General features: G+C 38.7%; 1 protein-coding gene across 5 annotated transcripts in view; it reads left to right on the top strand.

Moving 5' to 3' along the window:
- Window positions 1-5,875: 5,875 nt before the first annotated feature.
- Window positions 5,876-20,289, top strand: part of ACSL4 (acyl-CoA synthetase long chain family member 4) — a 78,908-nt gene continuing 64,494 nt past the window's right edge. For 4 of the 5 annotated variants that reach the window (XM_055565146.1, XM_055565144.1, XM_055565141.1 and 1 more), the window contains exon 1: window positions 5,876-6,063. The gene's annotated coding sequence lies outside the window, so the exon portion shown is untranslated. Of the gene's footprint in view, window positions 6,064-6,231; window positions 6,611-20,289 lie in introns of all 5 variants that reach the window. The other variant, XM_055565139.1, reaches the window with a different exon arrangement.

Here is a 20,289-nt window from a genome sequence, read left to right as displayed (position 1 = left end):
CTAAACTCAAATCCTACACAAAAGAAACTACCTCTCTCTCCTGAACTAAGCTGTATTTAGTTTGTGTCTTATTTCAAGAATCATTATATTTAATTTAATTTAAAATTACCTTTGTGATTTTACAGCAGAAAAGTACATATATTTGTTTTCCTATTGGGGTCTATTGATAAATGGGACTATCATTACAAATCATTGTTTTCACTTTCTTTTTAAAATCAGAGGAAAATTGTTTTGGTTATGTGAGTCAATTACCTTGAAATGCATCATTTGATTCAATAAGTCTATATCTAGTCTATTTCTAACAAAATAATTAGGAAGACAAATTTATGTCCAAGAATGTTCACAACAACATCATTTATAATACTGGGAAAATTTAAAAACCAACATAAATGTCTGGCAAAGACTAGGTAACTAGTTAAATAAATTATGACTCTCATATGCTAGAACAGTATGCAATCCTAAACATTATTTTAAAATAATTTTAGCAAATGGGGGAGAGCTCGTGTTATATGTCAAGCGAAAAAAGCACACAGTATCCAATTTTGGAAGAAATATGCATAAGACAAAACTGATAAAAGTATATCAAAATATTAACAGTGGTTCTCCCAGGGCAGTAGAATTGTGGAATTAAACAGCATTCTTCATACATTTTTGGTGTTTCCTATATTTTCTATGATGAATAGTCATTACTTTCATAGAAAAATACAGTTACCAAACATTTTAATGAAAGCCAATTAAACAACAATGAGATGGCATTACCTATCAGATTGGCAAGATTTTTAAAGATTGATAATATTCAATGTTTTCAAGAATATAAGGAAAATGTTACTCTTATACACTCTAAGTAGGAGTATTAATTCATCTGGCCCTTTTGAAAGACAATTTGACAGTATCTTTTAAAATTTAGACTGCACATACTCTTTGACCCAGCATCATTTCCACTTATAGGGCTCCACTGTAGAGATGCTTAGACAAATACACAATGCTTGGAGAATTTTGAGCATTGTTTTACTAGCGTGTGAGATGAGTACAGTTGTGCAGTAGTTGGAATATTCTTTAGCATTGCCTTTCTTTGGGAATGGAATGAAAACTGACCTTTTCCAGTCCTATGGCCACTGCTGAGTTTTCCAGATTTGCTGACATATTGAGTGCAGCACTTTCATAGCATCATCTTTTAGGATCTGAAATAGCTCAACTGGAATTCCATCACCTCCACTAGCTTTGTTCGTAGTGATACTTCCTAAGGCCCACTTGACTTTGCACTCCAGGCTGTCTGGCTCTAGGTGAGTGATCACACCATCATGATTATCTAGATCATGAAGATCTTTTTTGTATAGTTCTGTGTATGCTTGCCACCTCTTCTTAATATCTTCTGCTTCTGTTAGGTCCATACCATTTCTGTCCTTTAGTGTGCCCATCTTTGCATGGAATGTTCCCTTGGTATATCTAATTTTCTTGCTTGCCATGGTTTCTTGCTTCTTGGTTTATGCTTGCCATAAACCAGACATTTTATGATCATGATTTCATTTAGCCCTCCTTCAGAAAAGCCTGTGGTACCATAATGAATGTGGTATCATTATTATCCTTGACTTACAGATGAGCAGGCTGATGCTCAGAAGAGGTTATGTAACTTGTCTAGGGGGTCCAAGTCCAAAGCCCATGGTTTCTCTCCTGCTCCTCCGACTATGTGACCTCCTGACTCCAGTAGTCAATGATTCCCAGTAAAGGACATTAAACAAACAAACAAAAAAAAACATTTGTTTAGTTATTTTTGCCTGTGCTGGTCTTCATTGCTGTATGGGTTTTTCTCTAGTTGCAGCGAGTTGGGGCGGGGGGTGGCTATTCTTTGTGGTGCGTGGGCTTCTCGTTGCAGTGGCTTCTCTTGTTGCAGAGCATGGGCTCTAGGGCACATAGGCTTCAGTAGTTGTGGCTCCTGGGCTCTAGAGCACAGACAATAGTTGTGGCTCATGGGGTTTAGTCGCTGTGTGGCATGTGAGATCCTGCAGGACCAGAGATCAAAACTGTGCCTCCTGCATTGGCAGGCAGATTATTTACCACTGAGCCACCAGGGAAACCCCGAGTAAAGGAAAACCTGGACTCATCTTTTAAGAATGGGTAAAGAAATCAAATCTTCTTGCATGTGAAAAGGAAAGGAAAATAAAGATTTAAAGCAAGTTAAGATATTGATGACCTTTTGTACACACTGCTATATTCAAAATGGATAACCAACAAGGAACTACTGTATAGCACACAGAACTCTACTCAATGTTATGTGGCAGCCTAAATGGGAGGAGGGTTTAGGGGAGAATGGATACATGTATATGTATGGCTGAGTCCCTACACTGTTTACCTGAAATGACCACAATATTGTTAATTGGCTATACCCCAATACAAAATGAAAAGTTTGAACTTTGAAGAAGTAAATAAAATAAAAAGGAAAATTCTAAAAAAAGAAAAAGATATTGATGACCTTTCCTCTAACATTACTAGGCTAGAATCACTACAGAAAATGGGCAAACTATACAAAAGGTAACTTTTTGCAGATTTGAGGACTACCACTGCACATTCAATTTGCCTCTGGCCTTATGGATAAACATAAATATTTTGTTCCTTTCTTCTTTCTTTTTGGGAAGGTTGCAAAAGTAATTTGTGAGGATACTGCAGAGGATCTTATCTAGAGGGGATAGAATTCGTTTTTAAGAAGACAGAGTTAATGAGAGACACAGAAGTTAAATTTCATTAAAACCCTGCTGGTATTTGGTTTGGACTGCATGATCTTTACAGATGAATTTGGGAAGAATTGGGTCTTTACTGAGTTTTCCCATCCAGATGAGTTCAATATCTTTCCATTTGTTTTGTCTTTTCAATTAGTTTAAAAGCCAGTGGAATGTACTAAAGTGATAAGAAATTGTGGTCTGAAAAGATAAAAGAGTTGTTTCTCAAAAAATGACATTAAATCTAGCTACAATGGCAATGGTCATTTTTGAAAGGATTAGCTTAGGTTATTATTTATGTTCACAGTTAGATCAGCTTCTGTTTAGGTTTCTGATTTCACCAGTTGTTTCAGACACGCCACTGAAGACAATATTTGGCTTGGTTATTGGGTCTAAAAAAAATAAGGTCTCATGAATGACAAAGCATAACATCACTTGGCTATGCAAATATTATTATAAAGTCCTGCTGCTTGTAGTGAGACCAAAAAGGAAATTATTATTTTACAAACATGTGAAGTATGTTTAACATGCAAAGGCTTGTTACACAGTCAATGAAGAACAGTTGTTTTCTGCCCTTCCATAAATAACTAATGCCAAGAGCAGCCTGGCTATCTGTTTCAGCTTCTTGTTACAGAAGAGTAAAATGGGCAAGGTCTAAATATCAGTACCTGCTAACAGAGCTGTCCTGTAAGTTCTGTTTGCCTTCAGTTTAATTTCCATGCTTTCAGTGCTTTTTATGTTGCATGTTGAATCTGTCAATTGCACTGTACATTTTACTAACTTTTTTCCATGTTCATATGTTTCTTCTGTTTCTAATTGGACTGGTTGTCCTGTGTAAAACTTATTACTTAGGAAGCCTGATGTAGTGCAAGCACCCTGGTCTAGGAATCATAATTGTGATGGGAAATCCAGGCTCTGCTACTGGTTAGTTGTATGTCTAGACAAGTCGTTTAACCTGCATCTGTTTCTCTATCTGTAAAATAGGGATAATAATCCCACGTCTTCCAAACTAGTAAACAATGATGCAAATGTTCTCTCTAAAATGTCAGACAGGTGGCTTGGGGGATGTTTTGCTTCTGGGTAGTACACTTCTAGAGGGTTTCTGATGACAAGAAATTAAGCAGTTTATTTTGACCTTGAAAAAGTGAAAAAAGCAGCTAGAAACAGCGTGGATACACTTGGTTTCCTTTTTGGAGATCCTTCTATCCTCTTCGTCCTGAGTATGGTTAACTAGAAAGGAAAAGGTGAGAAAAGGCAGATGATAAAGGTAGCCATAACTGTTAGCATGAATGACTAGCATGTGATAAAGATCTTGAAAAATACAACTAGTTTCTTGGTCTGATAAATATCTCTATATATCTGTATTTACAGACATGCTTATACATAGGTAGGTATATGCACAGATTCATACATACAAACAAAAACTGATAGCTTCAGGCTCTTTCCTTTACACCTTCTAAAGCTGGAGGAACTTTAGCAACCTGTGCTCAGTGTTCAGAAAAAATTACCCAACTGAAAAATTCTGGGCTAAATGCCTGCTAGTAAAGGAAACTGACAAAAGTATATACTTTCATTACGAGGTTTTTTTTTTTTTTTCATTTTGGTTTGATTTATGTGGTCTACTGGGTCTGTTCTCTGTGTTTTCATTCCATCACTAGACACTAAGTTTGTTGAAGGCAGGGATGATCATTTGTTTGATTTCGTTTGTGTTTACTGTACTTGACAGTCCTCTGTATGCTGTTGGTGCCCAGTGAATTTTATAGATGACAAATGATTACTTATTTCTGGTATTACAACAAGATCTCATAAATAAACATGACAATTAAACTTGTTGTTTGAAGTCCTGAACTTTCTAGGTCAGTCTTGAAAAAAGAAGCTATATGACTGCCACAGCAATATTCATAGGCATATTATATATAAGTGGGTGGGCCTGTTGAAAATTGGATGAGTAATCCCACTTCAAAGAAGTAACATATAAAGGCTGCAGCTCTCAGCTCTCCAATTGCGGGCTTCCAACCACCTATAGTGTCACCTGAGATGCTTATTAAAGATTCAAATTTCTCAGTCCCACTCAGATCCAGGTATCCATATTTTAACAAGCACCCCGGAGTTTTCAGATGCATACTAAAGTCTAAGAACAACTCTAGCCTGTAATCTGAGTTGCCCCCCCCGCCCCCCGCCACACACACGCAAACACACATGCGTTGTTACCTCCCATAATTATATGGGAAAATGAAAAACAGTGAAATGGCATGTCCATGCCTAGCAAGAAAAGGAAGCTAATTCTCCATTAAACATCAGGGAACTGGAAGAATACTGGCATTTTCTTTCTTTTGGTGATATATTCTTGGCAGTTTGTCGTGGCTTATTTACAATTACGGTCTCTTTTGAAGCCCCAAGACAGTTCGCCAGCATTTTATTTTTAACAGCAGTTTCTTGAATCTCTTGGGAAGATTATTTGTAGGACTGTCTTAGGAGCAACGATTAGGGCCAGTAAGATGTCACAGTGCTGCGGTGACATTTCCTTATCGGTTGTGAGCTCTTTTTTGCCACGACACCATCGTAGAAACACAAGGCATAAAGTGAAAACCCTGCATTATTGTGATATTTCATAAGTGGGGATGGCTGTATGGGGTCTTAACGCAGTGAGAGGCGCGATAGAGATGCGTTAGGTGGGGCTTGGAGGGGCAGGATGTCTTAGGCAAAGAACGTTAAGATTCCTCTCTAAAGAGTGGTGAAGTCCGAAGATGAGTATCTTGAAAGGGCAGCTGGAATATGACCCGAGGGGAACTTTCATTCTAGGGTGGAGTTCCTGGGAAAGCGAGCGCAGGTACGGGCGTGGGCCCATGGGGTAGCTCGCGGAAATCAGATAAGCGCCGGAACCTCCCCAAAACAAGCTCCATCACCAGGCGGCGGGTGCGGGAGCTGGACCCTAAGGCAAGCCCGCGAGGAGCCGTTAGCCAACTCGGTTCCCCCGCACTTCCCCCCGCCCCCCGCGTTCTAACGGCCCTCGCCGCCCCTCCTTTTCGGCTGACGTCGGGGGAGCGGAGGCGGGAGCGTGGGTGGGCTGAGCGGGCCGTCGCCCGCGATTCGGCCGGCTGTGCCACACCACCGCGCGCCCCCGCTCCGCCCGCCCCTCCGGGCGCGTCTTTTCCGGGCCCGCGCGGCGCTGCGCCTCGCCCCGCCTCTGTTGGCCCTCCGGGTGCGCGCGCGCTGCTGCGGCTTTTTCTCCGGCGTCCGCGGCGCGCCCCTCCTCATCCCAGCGCTAGCGGGCACGCGGCTCCTTTCCGCCGGCTTCTGGAGTGCCGAGTCCCCGCCGGCTGCGAACACGCCACAGGCAGCGCCTCGGGTAAGTAGCCGTAACCGGAGAGGCTCCGGCCCCAGCACCCCTACCCCGTTGCTATGTCCCAGGCCCCCCGCTCTGGCCGCACCACCGTCCCACACCTGAGCCCAGAGGACGTGGGGCGGGGGGGTGGGGGGACGTTCCTGTTCCCGAAATCCGTTCGCTTTCTTCTAGAGCCTGGGCGATTTACCCGCCTGCTTCCTCCGGGGCTGGGAAGATTTCCCGAGATGCCGGCATCATCTCCATTGCTGAGGTGTGGGGTCTTCGAGACCCTGGTCTGCCTCTTCATGCTACTCACCGCCTCCTCGAGGGCCAAAAGCTCTTCCTGATCGGGGTGCTAGGCTTTGCCATGACCTTTCCCCAGTGAGCACACCAGGGACTCGCCAGACCTCCAAACGACCTTTAGGACGCCCCCGGACCTCAACTCCATTTTGTCCGTTTCAAGTCGCTCTATATCTGAAAGCCTGGGACTCTTTCTGGCTCTAGAAGCATCCGCCCTTCGAATTTGAAGGATGCCCTAGCTTCCGATATCCTCTTAGCTTCCTATCTTTAGGTAGGTTAGAAAATGACTAGTTTCTAGCAGAAGCATGCTCTTATTTTTTCCTGTCCTACCTATCTACATCCCTGCCCTCCGTGGGTGCTGTATATTTAGCATCAGCTTTATTCACTTCCTCTTCCTCTCATTCGAGTGCCCTACAGAAAGAACTGTGGTCGATGTCTATAGCCCAGAGAAAAATCGAGGAGAATATGATTCACTGCCTAACCACCATTAAGGGGTTACATATTTTAAATAAGACGTCATTTCTCCTCTTCACTCCAGCATCTCCTCTTTCAAAGGCATTTTTTTCCACCCTCTTGAAATGACTTTGCTCTAATCGCTCTTTTCACGTTAAAAGAATCAATCATCGCTCTAAGAAACAACGGCGAAATGGCATTTAAATGAGTCCCTCTGAAAAAGTAAGCAGTCTGCTCTATTGGTTAATGGTTTAATCAACGCCTCAGTTAGCTCATTTACAAAATTGAGGGTGTTGAACGAAGGTTCCTTCTAGTATTTTGATTTTAAGACCTGTGAATTCATGCTTAGTATTGTAACGTGTTGCAGCGTAAGGGAGATTTAACCTGATGAAATCCACGTTTCCCAGTAGTTGCTTGTCACATTAGGTTTTATATTACTTATAAGTACTTATATTACTTATATATTTTATATTATAACAAATCCTTTTAATTGCTCTTGATGCATAAATTTGTAGGGAGATATCCAATGTCTGTACTGTCAATGAGCGTATCTGTTAAGATTTGCATAGTGTGAGGCCTCTTCCTTGAATTATAAAATAGCTCATCTTTTAGATTGAAAAGAAGTGTGAAACACCTAAAACTCCTGTAAGAATTAACACCCTTTCTGCCATTTTGGCAGAGGATGAAACACTGAACTGTTATTCTTCTCCCAACGTAGAATAAAATACCTTATTGTTCTGATAGAAGTAATTTGACACCTAAAAATCCACAGAAGGTGTAATGCAACAATGAACATCTTGAATAAATTGAATTTTTCCCCCTAAAGCACCGATTTTAAAAATAAGTGATTCAGAAGAACATTTTTGAGTGTTTTGGGTAGGGGCAGGATGGGTGGAGAAAGAAGAGGCTTGCCCAATTCCGTGGGAAGAGAAATGAATTGGGACTCTGGAGAGGCTGACGTGCAGTTACAGTGGTAGCTAAATGTATAACCTTGAACAAGTCACTTTACCTCACTTCATTTTTGCATCTGTATAAGGGTCTTGATGTTGTCAGAATAATCTGCATGCTGCTGCTGCTGCTACATCGCTTCAGTCGTGTCCGACTCTATGAGACCCCAAAGATGGCAGCCCACCAGGCTCCACCGTCCCTGGGATTCTCCAGGCAAGAACACTGGAGTGGGCTGCCATTGCCTTCTCCAGTGCATGAAAGTGAAAAGTGAAAGTGAAGATACTCAGATGTGTCTGCCTCTTAGCGACCCCATGGACTGCAGCCCACCAGGCTCCTCCGTCCATGGGATTCTCCAGGCAAGAATACTGGAGTGGGTTGCCATTGCCTTCTCCAATAATCTGCATAAGTCCCCTAATTTGACAATACATATCTATCACAGTTTGCATTAAGGCTGTGCCGTAAATCATTAGTTAAGTCCTTAGTTATTTAGAACATTTTTCTCAAAGATCTGCTTATACTAGTTCTAATCTATATATCCATAATTCTTAATTCATCCATATCAAATGATTTATTCTATGTGAAAGTCTATATATTGGGAAGCATTCTACAAAAGTCAGGTATTGTTCACTTCTGCTTGCAAGTGAAGGGTGTGCATACCACACTTTATTTTTCTTTAAAGGTTCAAGGCTTTTAAGAAATGTGTATGGGAATGTATACAGACTGCCTTGTAACTGTAATTGGCTAGGCAACTTGAAAAGAATATGCAAGCACCTCATTCATTCATTCATTTGTTCCTTCTTTCAACTTATCTCATTCCTCCATCTGTCATTTATTTTGTGCCATAGGCCTCTAGGGTATGATGGTTGAGAAGACAATTCTTTGCCTCCAAGTTTTAATTTTATAGTCCGGGATGGAGGCGATGGTGGTGAGAGTTGTGGAGAGATAGTTTTATGTGCCAGTTTATTTTTATTAACAACAGTCAAATCAGGGACATAAAATCCTGGGGAAGTTAAGGCTCCACAGGGGAGGAGGAGATAATTGTGTTAATTGTAGCCTGTAGACTCTCTTCTTCGTGTTCCTTTTTTTTTTTTTCTTTCCATTCCTTGACTTTCAATTACTGAGACTTTAGCAAAAATGAAAGATTTGTTTTTTTCACTCCTGCTGTTGACTGGTTTTATATATTCCTTTCATTTGTTTCTCTTTTAGCTGTTTAAGATAGTTATACATTCTCATACAATTGTAAAAAACAATAGCCTTTAATTTTCTTAGTGGTAACATCTGGCATAACTGTAGCATAATATCACAAGGAGATTGAAGCAGGTACAATCCATCCACCTGATTCAAAGATCTCCAGTTTTACGTGCACTCACTTGCGTGTGTGTACTTAGTTCTATGGGCTTCTCTATAGGCAATATATATAAGCAATATATAGTAGCAATATATAGTGGTAAAGAATCCGCCTGCCAATGCAGGAGACATGGGTTTGATCCCTGGGTCAGGAAGATCCTCTGGAGAAGGAGATAGCAACCCACTCCAGTATTCTTCCCTGGAAAATCCCATGGACAGAGGAGCCTGGCCAGCTACAGTCCATGGGGTTGCAAAAGAGTTGGGTACAACTTAGCGACTAAACAACAGCAGTTTGTCTCTGTGCAGTGTTAGCACATGTAACCACCACCACAGCCAAGATACAGAACAGTTCCATCACCCCAAAGGTCTCTGATGTCCTTTTATAGCCATCTCACTCCCTCCCTGAGCCCCTGGCAACCCCTAATGTGTTTTCTTTGCCTGATTGGTGTTTTTTCACTCAGTGTAATTGTGTGGAGATTCTTGCAGGGAATATATCTTGTATCAATAGTTCTTTTCATTCTTGAGTCATATTCCACGCTATGGATGTATTATAGTTTAATCATTCACCCATTGAAGGATATCTGGTTCTTTCTTGTACTTTGTAACCCGTTATGAATAAAGCTCCTATGAACAGTTATGTACTGGTTTTTGTATGAATGTAAATTTTCATTTCTCTAGGATAATTGCCCAAGAGTGCAACTGATGCTTGTATTGGTGTTTAGTCTCATAAGGAACTGCCGAACTGCTTTCCAGAGTGACTGTGCTATTTTATATTCCCTCAGCAATGCATGAATGGTTCTCATCTTTGCCAGCACTTGGAGTTGTTACTATTTTTTATTTTTAGCCATTCCGATAGATATATATATACAGTGATATCTTGTCATAGTTTTAATTTGCATTTCCCTAATGGCTATGATGTTGGACATCTTTTCATGTGCTTATCTGCTCTCTCTGTATTTTCATCAGTGAAATGTATGTTCATGTCTTTTCTCCATTCTCTAGTTGGATTTTTTTTTTTACTGTTCTGAGAGTTCTTTATATAATTCTCAATACTAGTGCTTTGTGGGCCACGTGGTTTGCAAATATCTTCTCCCAGCCTGCAGCTTGCATTTTTGTCCTCTTCATAGGCAAGTTTCACAGAATAAAAGTCTTTAATTTTGATGAGGTCCAGTTTGTCAGTTTTCCCTCTTATGGATAGTGTGACGGAATCTTATATACCTTTGTTATTTAATTTTATTCCTTGCTGTTCTATATAACATCCAGTATTTCTGTAAGCAGTGTGAACGTGTTTTTTTCTTTGCACATTCCTGGAGCTCAGATGTATTCTTCAAACAAGTGACCTTGATGGCTTAGAGTGTGAATCCATACTTATACATATTCTCACTGGATTAAAATGGCTGCCATCCTTTTGTGCCTTAAAACTATAATTTCTATATTACCAGGCAGTCACCGTAACATTAAAATTAATATTTTAAAATTAAGTATATGCGTCATATGCCAAGGAGATTTTTGGTTTCACTTTCTAATTTTAAAATATTTTGGCAAAACTGTGTAGTTTCTAATCAACATTTCTGGTAAGTAATCCAAAGAAAAAAATTTGAGTTCTCATTTAAATGTACTTTGAAAGTCTGCTTCTGCATTTTGAGTAGTAAAGTTGGAAATATGATGATAGATTTAGTAGGCTTGTTCTGCTTAGAATAATGAATCGAATGTTGAATTTGTCTGTCTAGACTGTATGTTTTTCTTTTATAGTAGCTACTTAATGTTCATTTTAATTATCTTTGAAAATAAGCATTAGTTTTAAGGTAGCTTACAAGTGTTATTTTGAAAAATATATGTGCTCCTGTTTGAGAAGAACTTACAGGAAAAGCTTCGTGATTGATTTTTAAGAGTATTCATTTCTGTAAGGGGGCACTGAAATTATTAATTGTCCCTTCAGTGTCACAATATTTGCTCAATAAATTTATAGCCAAGATAGTGGATTCCTAGTTGGAAGAGATCAATCATTGGTGTGAGACAATGGTGGGTAAAGTACTGCTTGTGACGAAATCCTGCCTACCACCTGTTTTTGTAAATACGTTTCTGTTGGAATTCAGGCACATCCATTCATTTATGTGTTGTTTGGCTGCATTCAAAATACAGTGTCAGAGTTGAAACAGAGAATTTAACAGCCCTGAAAGTCAATTTACTCTCTGGTCCTTTACACAAAAAGTTTGCCCAGAGATAAAGCAACCTTATAATAAATTATTGAGTGTCTATGCTTTAAAAGAAATTTAACAAATGTTACCTTGACTTTTAGTACCTTTTAGGTATATTTCCATGTGGAAATTGTGGTTTGGAAGAGTGTATTCATTTTCTTTATTGTGTCCAAAGGCACTGATCTAGGGGCAGCATTAAGGAATGGATGGAGAGTTGGAAAAGTTGATTTTGTTGTTTTTGTCAAAGTGTGGGCTATTTCAGTGTGAATGTCAGTTTGCAAGTTTGGTAACTGGTGAGATGCAGAAGGAGGCCTACCTAGTCGCCATATCCTTTGGAGATTCTGTTGTGTGCCAGAGTGGTAATGACAGCCAGGTATGGCAGTTCGTTGCTCCTCCTCCCAAAGTTACTGTGATCTTTAAATACATAGTAGTTTGAGCCTGTCAAGCTGAACTTAAGACTGTTGGTTTATTATTTTGTGTGCACAGCTTCCTTTTGTAAGTTAGAAGTTCATACTTTAGTTCTTTTAAATGCCCCACCTACAAGTAAGGTTGAAAATGGAAACTGAGTTTGGACTGTTTCACTGTATATTTGGAAAGAGATGGGTCCCTGCATCACATCATACTCCAAAATAAGTTAAAGATGTATTTTTTTTAAATATATGTATATATTTTAAAAACTTCTGGAAGGCACAACACACCATAACAAAGTTGAAAAGTCATATGACAGACTGGAGGAAAATAATTTCTATATATGCCATGGGAGCTTTTACTGACTTCCACTTAACTGACCCACCATATTAAATGTTATTCGTTTGTTTTGTAAAACACACTATGAACTGAACACTTGCTATTAGTAGATCGGTATCTGGTACGCCAGGTTTGTGAACCCACCAGTACAACAGATGCTTTTATTACTGAATTATTATGAATTAAAATAATTAAATTAAAAATATTAATTATTATTTTATTATGAATTACTGTGCTTGTTCTTGTTTTTGTAAATATAAAATTTATTTTCGTATAACTTGATACAATCTAAGTAGTGAGGAATTGAAGTTCTTACTGAAAATTTACATATGAAATGATATGATGTCTGGGATTTGCTTCAAATTATATAGGAGTTGAGGTGCAGAGTGCATAGAGATGTGAAAGAAATAAAATTCAGCAAATACAGATGATAGTTGAAGTTGGGGGATAGGTGTATTGTAACAAAACAAATGGTATATTATGAAATGAGTTGATCAAAGCAAGTTGTAAGTGTATAACTAGGTGTGTGTAAGACAATGATAAAGGATTTGTATAAAATATATATATAAATCTGAAAGGTTCTCCACTAATAGTTCCTTACAGGTATCTTTTAAGTTCTTTGAAGTTCTGCATTATCTAAGAATTCAGTTTAAATTTCTTTACAGTCAGTGGGCCTGGAGTTAAAGAAAGGTTTTGGCCTTCTGGCCCTTTATCAAAAACTTGATGAATGAGTGTACATTTACCACTGATAAAATGAAGATAAAATGAAATGTTTGTCATGAGCATATTTTTTTTATGATTGTCCACCTTAGTTGACTTTTAATTAGCTAATTGTGTTCCAAATAAAATTGGGTTAAAAGGTTTCTACTATATAATATCTATGCTATGTAAAGAGCTCCTCCAGATCAATAAGTAAAAGGTACCTGTTAGAAAAAGTGGCAGAGGGTTGTGAATTGGCCTTTACAAAAAAAGAAAAGAAATTGAAATAATGATTCAAAAAGAAAAGATGCTCAAATTCACTCTAGTAATTAGGAAAATGAAAACCATTTTTTTACCAAATACATTGGCAAAAACTGTAATATCCACTTTTAGAAAGGAATGGGCACTGTCATACACTTTAATGAGAGTGTGAATTGTGTAGCTTTTTGATAGAGTGCCAAAATCCTCTCATTTTTAAATGTGCATATATTTTTGACCCAGTAATTCTGTAGAAAGCTATTCTGGGTAAATATCTGCACATTTGTATAAAAATAAATACAAGATTTCAAAGCAATGAAGCTTGGTAACAGTGAAAACTTGGCAGCAACCTAAATGTCCATCAGAAGGGGAATGACTTAAATAATAACATGCTGTTCTGTGGAATAATATGAAGCTATTAAAGGAAAGAAATCCCTTAGACCTATATAAATGGACATGGGAGTTCCAAAATATGTTGTTAAAGGGTGGAGGGAATTATATAGCACTCCATATACCATGATTCCACCTATCTAAAAAAGACAAAACCTTGCCATGCATATGGATAATACAAAGAGGTGTGACTGATAGGCACCATGCATGGTTATCTCTAGGGCAAAAGGGAGTGGTGTTAGAGGAAGGCATTATAGAGATACTTATACTTTTTACCCTGTACAATTCTATAATGCATTTTAATATATGATTACCCTTTTGATAATAATTTTACAGATTCTTCATATGCAACATTACACATTGAAGGATATTTAACAATGCAGTTTCTTCATTGTGCTTTATACAGTAACATCGTGCTAGAAATGGGGTGAATGCCTTGTATTTAGAGAGTACTTAGTACTTTAACAAAGGAAGAACATTATTTTTAAAACTATTTGTATTTTCTGAATGTTCTGCACTGAAAATATAAGTATAAAAAAAGAATAAAAGCGCCATAATGCCATATCCAGGGAGATCTGTTGTCATCTTCTGGGCACACGTTTGTGTACATACATGTATGGACACTTGCATGCACACACACATGCATGTGTGCAAACATATGTATCTTTCTACAAAAGAAGGATTCTTAGTGTACATGCTGATTTGTAACTTGCTTCCTTTAACTGGACTGTATACAGTGAGCATCTTTCATGATTGATAACTGTGAATAAGTGAAAAAGACATACTAGTGGGAAAAAGAACAGCCATGTGCCAGGTAAACATAGTGTTTCACTTAAAATAACTGATTTCTGGGACAAACTACAATCTTCAAGCAAAGTCATGGCCACCAAAAGTAAATAACCAAGGAATGAAAAAATTCTCAATGTTAAACCAGTTCAGTTCTGTTTTGAATTTATGCATGTTGTTTAAGTTGTAGTTACTAGTAATGATATATAAGTACAGTATATTAAAAGGTCATTAGGGATCTTTTGGGGTGGGGTTTGGTTTTAATGAAGGTTTTAAAACCGAGCTTGAACAGTTATTTTGGTTCAAAGAAAAACCAACCACTCTGACTAATTTTTGGTGAATGTGTGGGCGTAGTTGTTCTCTTTCACAGCTTATAAAAGTAAAGAAAATCTGGGTGTCTGTGGCAACATGCATCTTTGTCTATGGTATCTCAGTCTACAGTAAAATTGAACATTACGAGAAATGTGTTGCAGGGCCAAGTTTGATTTGTATAGTATGTATTCTGCTCATATGTCATCGAGAAGCATTTATTAAGCACATCTGCCATAGGCTCATTATAACCACTTCTGAGTTTATACTGTGAGATTTAGAGGTGAAAATACTTTATGATGAATTCAATAGAGTATTTAATAAAAGAATATTCTACCTTGTAGACAGTGGTGTTAATGTGACGGCCCAGTGTAGCTGCTCATATTTTCGTTATGGTGATTGAAATAGCATCCCCATTCTCCAAGGCCTTTCTGGAATTGATTTTGCAGCAACAGGATTTTTTTTTTCATAGGCACTGTGAAGTTAGAAGATTTTATAGGGGAGTAAAAATCTTATGGACAGAGGAGCCTGGCAGCGACAGTCCATGGGGTCGCAGAGTCAGACACGACTGAGCCACTAAGCATGCACGCAGAATAGAGTTTTCCCATTTCTCACTTGAGTAATGACAGGTGCGTGCAAGATGAGACTATTAACAGAGGTATTTGAAACATTTATGGGGGCTTCTAGAGATTGTTAGGAAGTTAAGGCAGTGGAAGGCATGGTGAAATACCTGTTTTCTCTTAGGTATTCTGTTTATTACCTTCAACATGTGCCTGAAGCATTCTAATACTGTTAAAAAAAGAAATGACAGGGTTTTGGAGGACCACTCCCCTGGGGGTACCCAGGTGATGTCATAAAAAAAAAGGTCTGCAAAAATGGGCAGAGCTGCTCCCTATGAAATGGTGATCATTCGTTTTTCTCAGAATATATTAGTCATTTCTGCTTTTCAAATAAACTGAAAGCTGAAAACTTCCCACAGACAGGAAACAGGAACTTGGTTGAATGAGCTTAAAGTTCAGTTATGGCTTTGGAAACAGAAGAGAAGACACAGCTAGCACTAAGTATCTCATGGGATGCATCCGAGTAAAAGGTGCTCTGTTCTCCATGACTGCTGAAGATGGTAAGTTGAGAAGTAACTTAAAAGAATAGTTGAAAAACTGTAACTTGACTCAGGGGTGGAACTGAGCAGAACTAGCCATAAATAACTGTCAGATGAATATGTTTCAGACAAATAAAGTAGAAAAGAGAAAAGCAGGCCGGGATAATGGTATTCTTATACTTGGAACCACAGAAACCTTCGGGGTTTGGTCAATTGCAGGTTAGTCTAGAATGGTTTAAAGCCTTTGGTAAAATATTTGGGATTTCTCTGTGCATTTCCTTACAGAAGTAGGTTAGAATATCTGTGAAGAAAGTGGTTTCCATACTCTGGAAACTAGAAAAGGCAGGGTTCAGGCTCACTGTTTGGTGAATTATAGCGACCTGCAGATGGGAAAATGTGTAGTGTTTATTTCCCTCAGTAGAAAGAAATGTCAGTATTAGCATATTCATTCAAATATATTTACATGTTATGCATTTTTAAGCAAAATGACTGAACTTGGAAGGATATTATACAACTCAGATTTTCCACCAGAAATTTTGGGATCCCTTTCCTTCGATTTTGTTTTTAGTGTCAAGTGTAAAGGCCAGGATTTTTATGTAGAAGCAAGTTTTTAATTTATGCCCTTATGTACATTAATTTTAATATTCTCTCGATCACCAGGAGATCGTTGAGAATTAAACTGTTAATAAGGGAGTAGCTTTCTTTAGGAAGTATCCCCCCAAATAATTTACTTCTTTACAAGTAACTTTAGAAAAGACAAGTGCAAAATGGAAACCTCCCTGGTGAATCTCCATTCTCTGTTTTTTATTCTTGTTTTGAAATGGAGTTCCCCAACCTCACTATTCCAGTCTTTCTTTTAGGACTGAGTAGAATTGAATCAGGGATGATGATTCTCAACCCCAGAAGTACAAATTGTTGACTGCAGTTGTATAGACACGTGCACTAGTCCTGCTGGCTGACTTGAATCCTAGCTCAGTAGGGTCCATTTGCAGTCACTGTAAGTAAGTATAAGGAGTCTGCAAAGGAAGACTGTTCTACCTGGCTGTTGGGAGAAGAATATTCCAGTGCTCAGATAGTTACCTAATCTCTGTCCTATGTCAGCGGTACCCTGCATTTGAGCCATTGTTCTTTGGTTATATGAAATGTTTGTGTGGAGTGATTGGCCTATGATTGCAATGATATACATGTGGTGAAATGGCGGAGTTGTTCCTAACTCAACTTTCAGACCACTGATCTTTTTCTCATAAAGCCCCTAACCCTTAAAGATTGTAGGATGTGTTTTTTTTTGTTTTGTTTTAACTTCTTGGGGAGGAAGTGTGTTTCCCTGTTGGCCCAGTGGTAAAGAATCTGCCTGCCAGTGCAAGAGACTCCAGTTCGACTGCTGGGTTGGGAAGATCCCCTGGAGGAGGGCATGGCAACTCACTCCAGTATTCTTGCTTGGGAAATCCCATGGATAGAGGAGCCTGGCGGGCTACAGTCCATGGGGTCACAAAAGTCGGACATGACTAAAAAACACAAGGAGGAAGTGCTTCCTATTAATCTTGCTTCTAATTGTCCTCAACTGATGAAGACTGTTGTCCACCGCCCTCTCTGTCTTTGATTGAAGGGTCATGTTGCTTAGGGCATTGCCCACAGGAAAGAGGAGGTGGATGCTATACTAGGGCATGACCAAAGGAGTGGGAGGTGGCTGTGAGCATACAGTCTCTAGCCAGAACGTACCTTGAGTTTTGAAAACTAGGAATCTCAACTCCAGTTTGTAATTTAAAGACATATTTTAGAAACCAGCTGTAGCCTATCGAATCCCTAAACTAAGAAAATATTGAGAAGCCTTGCAGTGTTTAATCTGATGATATCATAGTCCTCAGTGGAAATCTGCAAAATTGAATCAAAATTCTATTTGTCTTCTTCAAATATGGGATTGTTGTTATGAAACACATATATGTTATTTTAATGACTTTGATGAGATGCACGAAACTCATTTTGATGCAGCTAATTCTGGTTGAAAGAATTACTTTTCAACCTAGACTAGATTTCTTCACTCTTGCATCGTTTCTAGCTATTGTGACACTAAGGTCATTTTATTTGGTCTCTTCTAGATGTCATAACATTTTGTCATGAGATCATGAGAAATGTTTCTTCTGCTTTGAGAGGAGTGATTAGGAATCTGTTTAGGATGGAAAATCTATTCTTAGATTTGTTGCCTCTACTGCTTACCTCTATCTGCTGCATGAAAGAAAATCAATAATGTCTCAAAGCCTCACAGTTACATATTTGAGTTACATAAAATTGTTCTGTGGAATGATCTAAACTTTTAGAATTTGTTTTGAGTTTGGTACTTGGTTGGGTCTGGGGCCGTGTCTTGCTATTGCTTGACCTTAAAAAAATTTTTTTTTCTTTTTTTTTTTTACCAGCACTGCCCCATTGCTGATGAAAGATCAGGATGTTGTCTAGGTGGGCTTGGCACCAGGTGCCAAACCTCAGTACCTTTCTCTTCTATTTTCAGGCATAGCAGCCCTGGAAACCATCAAATTGAGGTGCTGGAAGCATTTTGATAATATCTTTTCTTATTCTTTAAAAATCTGGCCTGTCTCCGTCACACAACCATCAGACCTCAACGTGTGCTTAACGGAGAACGTTTGTTTTCAGAACCGCCTCTGTGTTGACCTTAGTTTTGCTTTTGAAGAAGAGTAAGCAGTGTATTGCCCATGCAGTACATGAGAAAGCAAACCGCTTTTACTGCTCCTCGTATTGTTTGCAGATGTTTGTAGGAGGATTGAATTATAACTTAATTAAAGATGATACATTTTTGCTTAACAATTCACAGAAATAACTGCAAAGGGATGTCTTAAAGGCGGATTACATTATAGATACAGCAGAAATTAATTGCTTTAGAGATAAATGGGTGATTTCTACTAGTAGGAAGTATCAACACTGTTGAAATTGCAGCAAGTTTCTTGGCTGACCTTTTTATGGGGACACATAATAGCCCTTCCTTAAGTAGTGTTCCATTGAGATGGGAAAGACTTCTCCTCTGCTTGGGAGTTCTTAGTACACTGGTGCTTCTTTTTAAATCTGTTTTTTGAAATTTTTGTTTTGGGTCTCATCTGCAGAAATACCTTATTGATGCATTTTCAATACTCAACTAATGAAACTTCCAGGTAACAAAACCTCAGTTGGGTGTGTTTTGCAACGGAACTAACCTATTCCAAATTTTACACTTGCCAGAGTAGTAGTATAACCAGAAAGCTGTAACCTGTTTGTAACAGCTGGGTAGCAGTCTGCAGATGAAATTGATCAAAACCTTTTAGTTTTCTGTTTGTGTACTTCAGCTCTGCATTTTCCTTTCCTTTATTTCTTTTCAGAACCTCACTTTCATCCTTTGGCTTTGCATAATTCTTCTTGCTCCAATATTTAAAGATTAAAAAAATACATTTTGAGTAAGCCAGCTGGTCCCTAAGCAGTAACAGGTATAACTGGATAATTCTAGAGGGTAGCTATTATTATTAGCTTTTTATTAATAAAAGGTAAGATGATCATCTGATTGGGCATATAGGGTTGAGGGTTGACTCATGGGTGACCCTCCTTTCCTGTTACAGGTGTATGTCTGCTCTCTGTGTTAGTCTCATGGCCTCTTTTTTAAAAAAGTTTTTAAAGATTTCTCTGATGTGGATCATTTTAAAAGTCTTTATTGGATTTATTATAATATTGCTTCTGTTTTATGTTGTGGTTTTTTGGCCACAAAGCATGCAGCTCTTAGCTCCTGGATCAGAGATTGAACCTGCACCCCCTGCATTGGAAGGCAGATTCTTAACCACTGGACCACCAGGGAAGTGCCTAGTCTTAGGTCCTCTTAAAATGTTATCTATTGAACACTAAGCTCCAGAAGGAGAGGGCATAGTAAGTGTTCACTGGATTTTTCATGAATGAATGCATGTTCATGTACCTGTAGCTGCCTGCAATTTGACAACTAGAAATACTACAACTAAAAATATTACAAAAGAAAAGGGTTGGGACTTCCCTGGTGGTCCAGTGATTGAGAATCTGCCTGCCAATGCAGGAGACATGGGTTCGGTTTCTGGTCTGAGAAGATCCCACATGCCACAGGGTAACTAAGCTGGTGCACAACAACTACTGAGCCTGCAATCTAGAGCCTTTGAGCCACAACTACTGAAGCCTATGGGCCTAGAGGCTGTAGTCCATGCTCCGCAACAAGAGAGGCCACAGCAGTAAGTGTGCACCACAACTGGAGAGTGGTCCCCACTCACTGTAACTAGAGAAAGCCCAAGTGCAGCAATGAAGATCCAGTGCAGACAAAAAGTAAATACATTTTTTGAATTAAAGGTTGTTACTGGCTGTACTTACTTTTAATTCCTTCCCTCAAATGTTCTTATGGTGGTTGGTCTTCAGCAATGATGATTACAAAATCAAAGAAAATAGAGACTCAGCCATTTATTTCCAGCTTCAGTGAGTCTTTGCCTAATAGGGTAACTTCACTTTCATATTATGAAAGGCAATGCATATGTCGTTAAGTCTTTATAGCTTTTGGTTGTCATGCTAGAAGGCGTACCTTCTTCAAAGCTTCTATCTATGAAAGAAGTTTGATTCCACAATATTATTCTTTAAATGTAGGAATCTTTTTAACCAAATGGATTTTTTCTTCTAGGTTTAAAAGGCGTGATCTTAGTACATGGCTTATTTTTTAAAATAAGTATTTCA

The sequence above is a fragment of the Bubalus kerabau genome, chromosome X (genome assembly GCF_029407905.1).
Source record: "Bubalus kerabau isolate K-KA32 ecotype Philippines breed swamp buffalo chromosome X, PCC_UOA_SB_1v2, whole genome shotgun sequence".
Lineage (NCBI taxonomy): Eukaryota > Metazoa > Chordata > Mammalia > Artiodactyla > Bovidae > Bubalus > Bubalus kerabau.
Note: the sequence above shows the minus strand (reverse complement) of the source record. Positions and strands in the feature narration are given on the sequence as shown.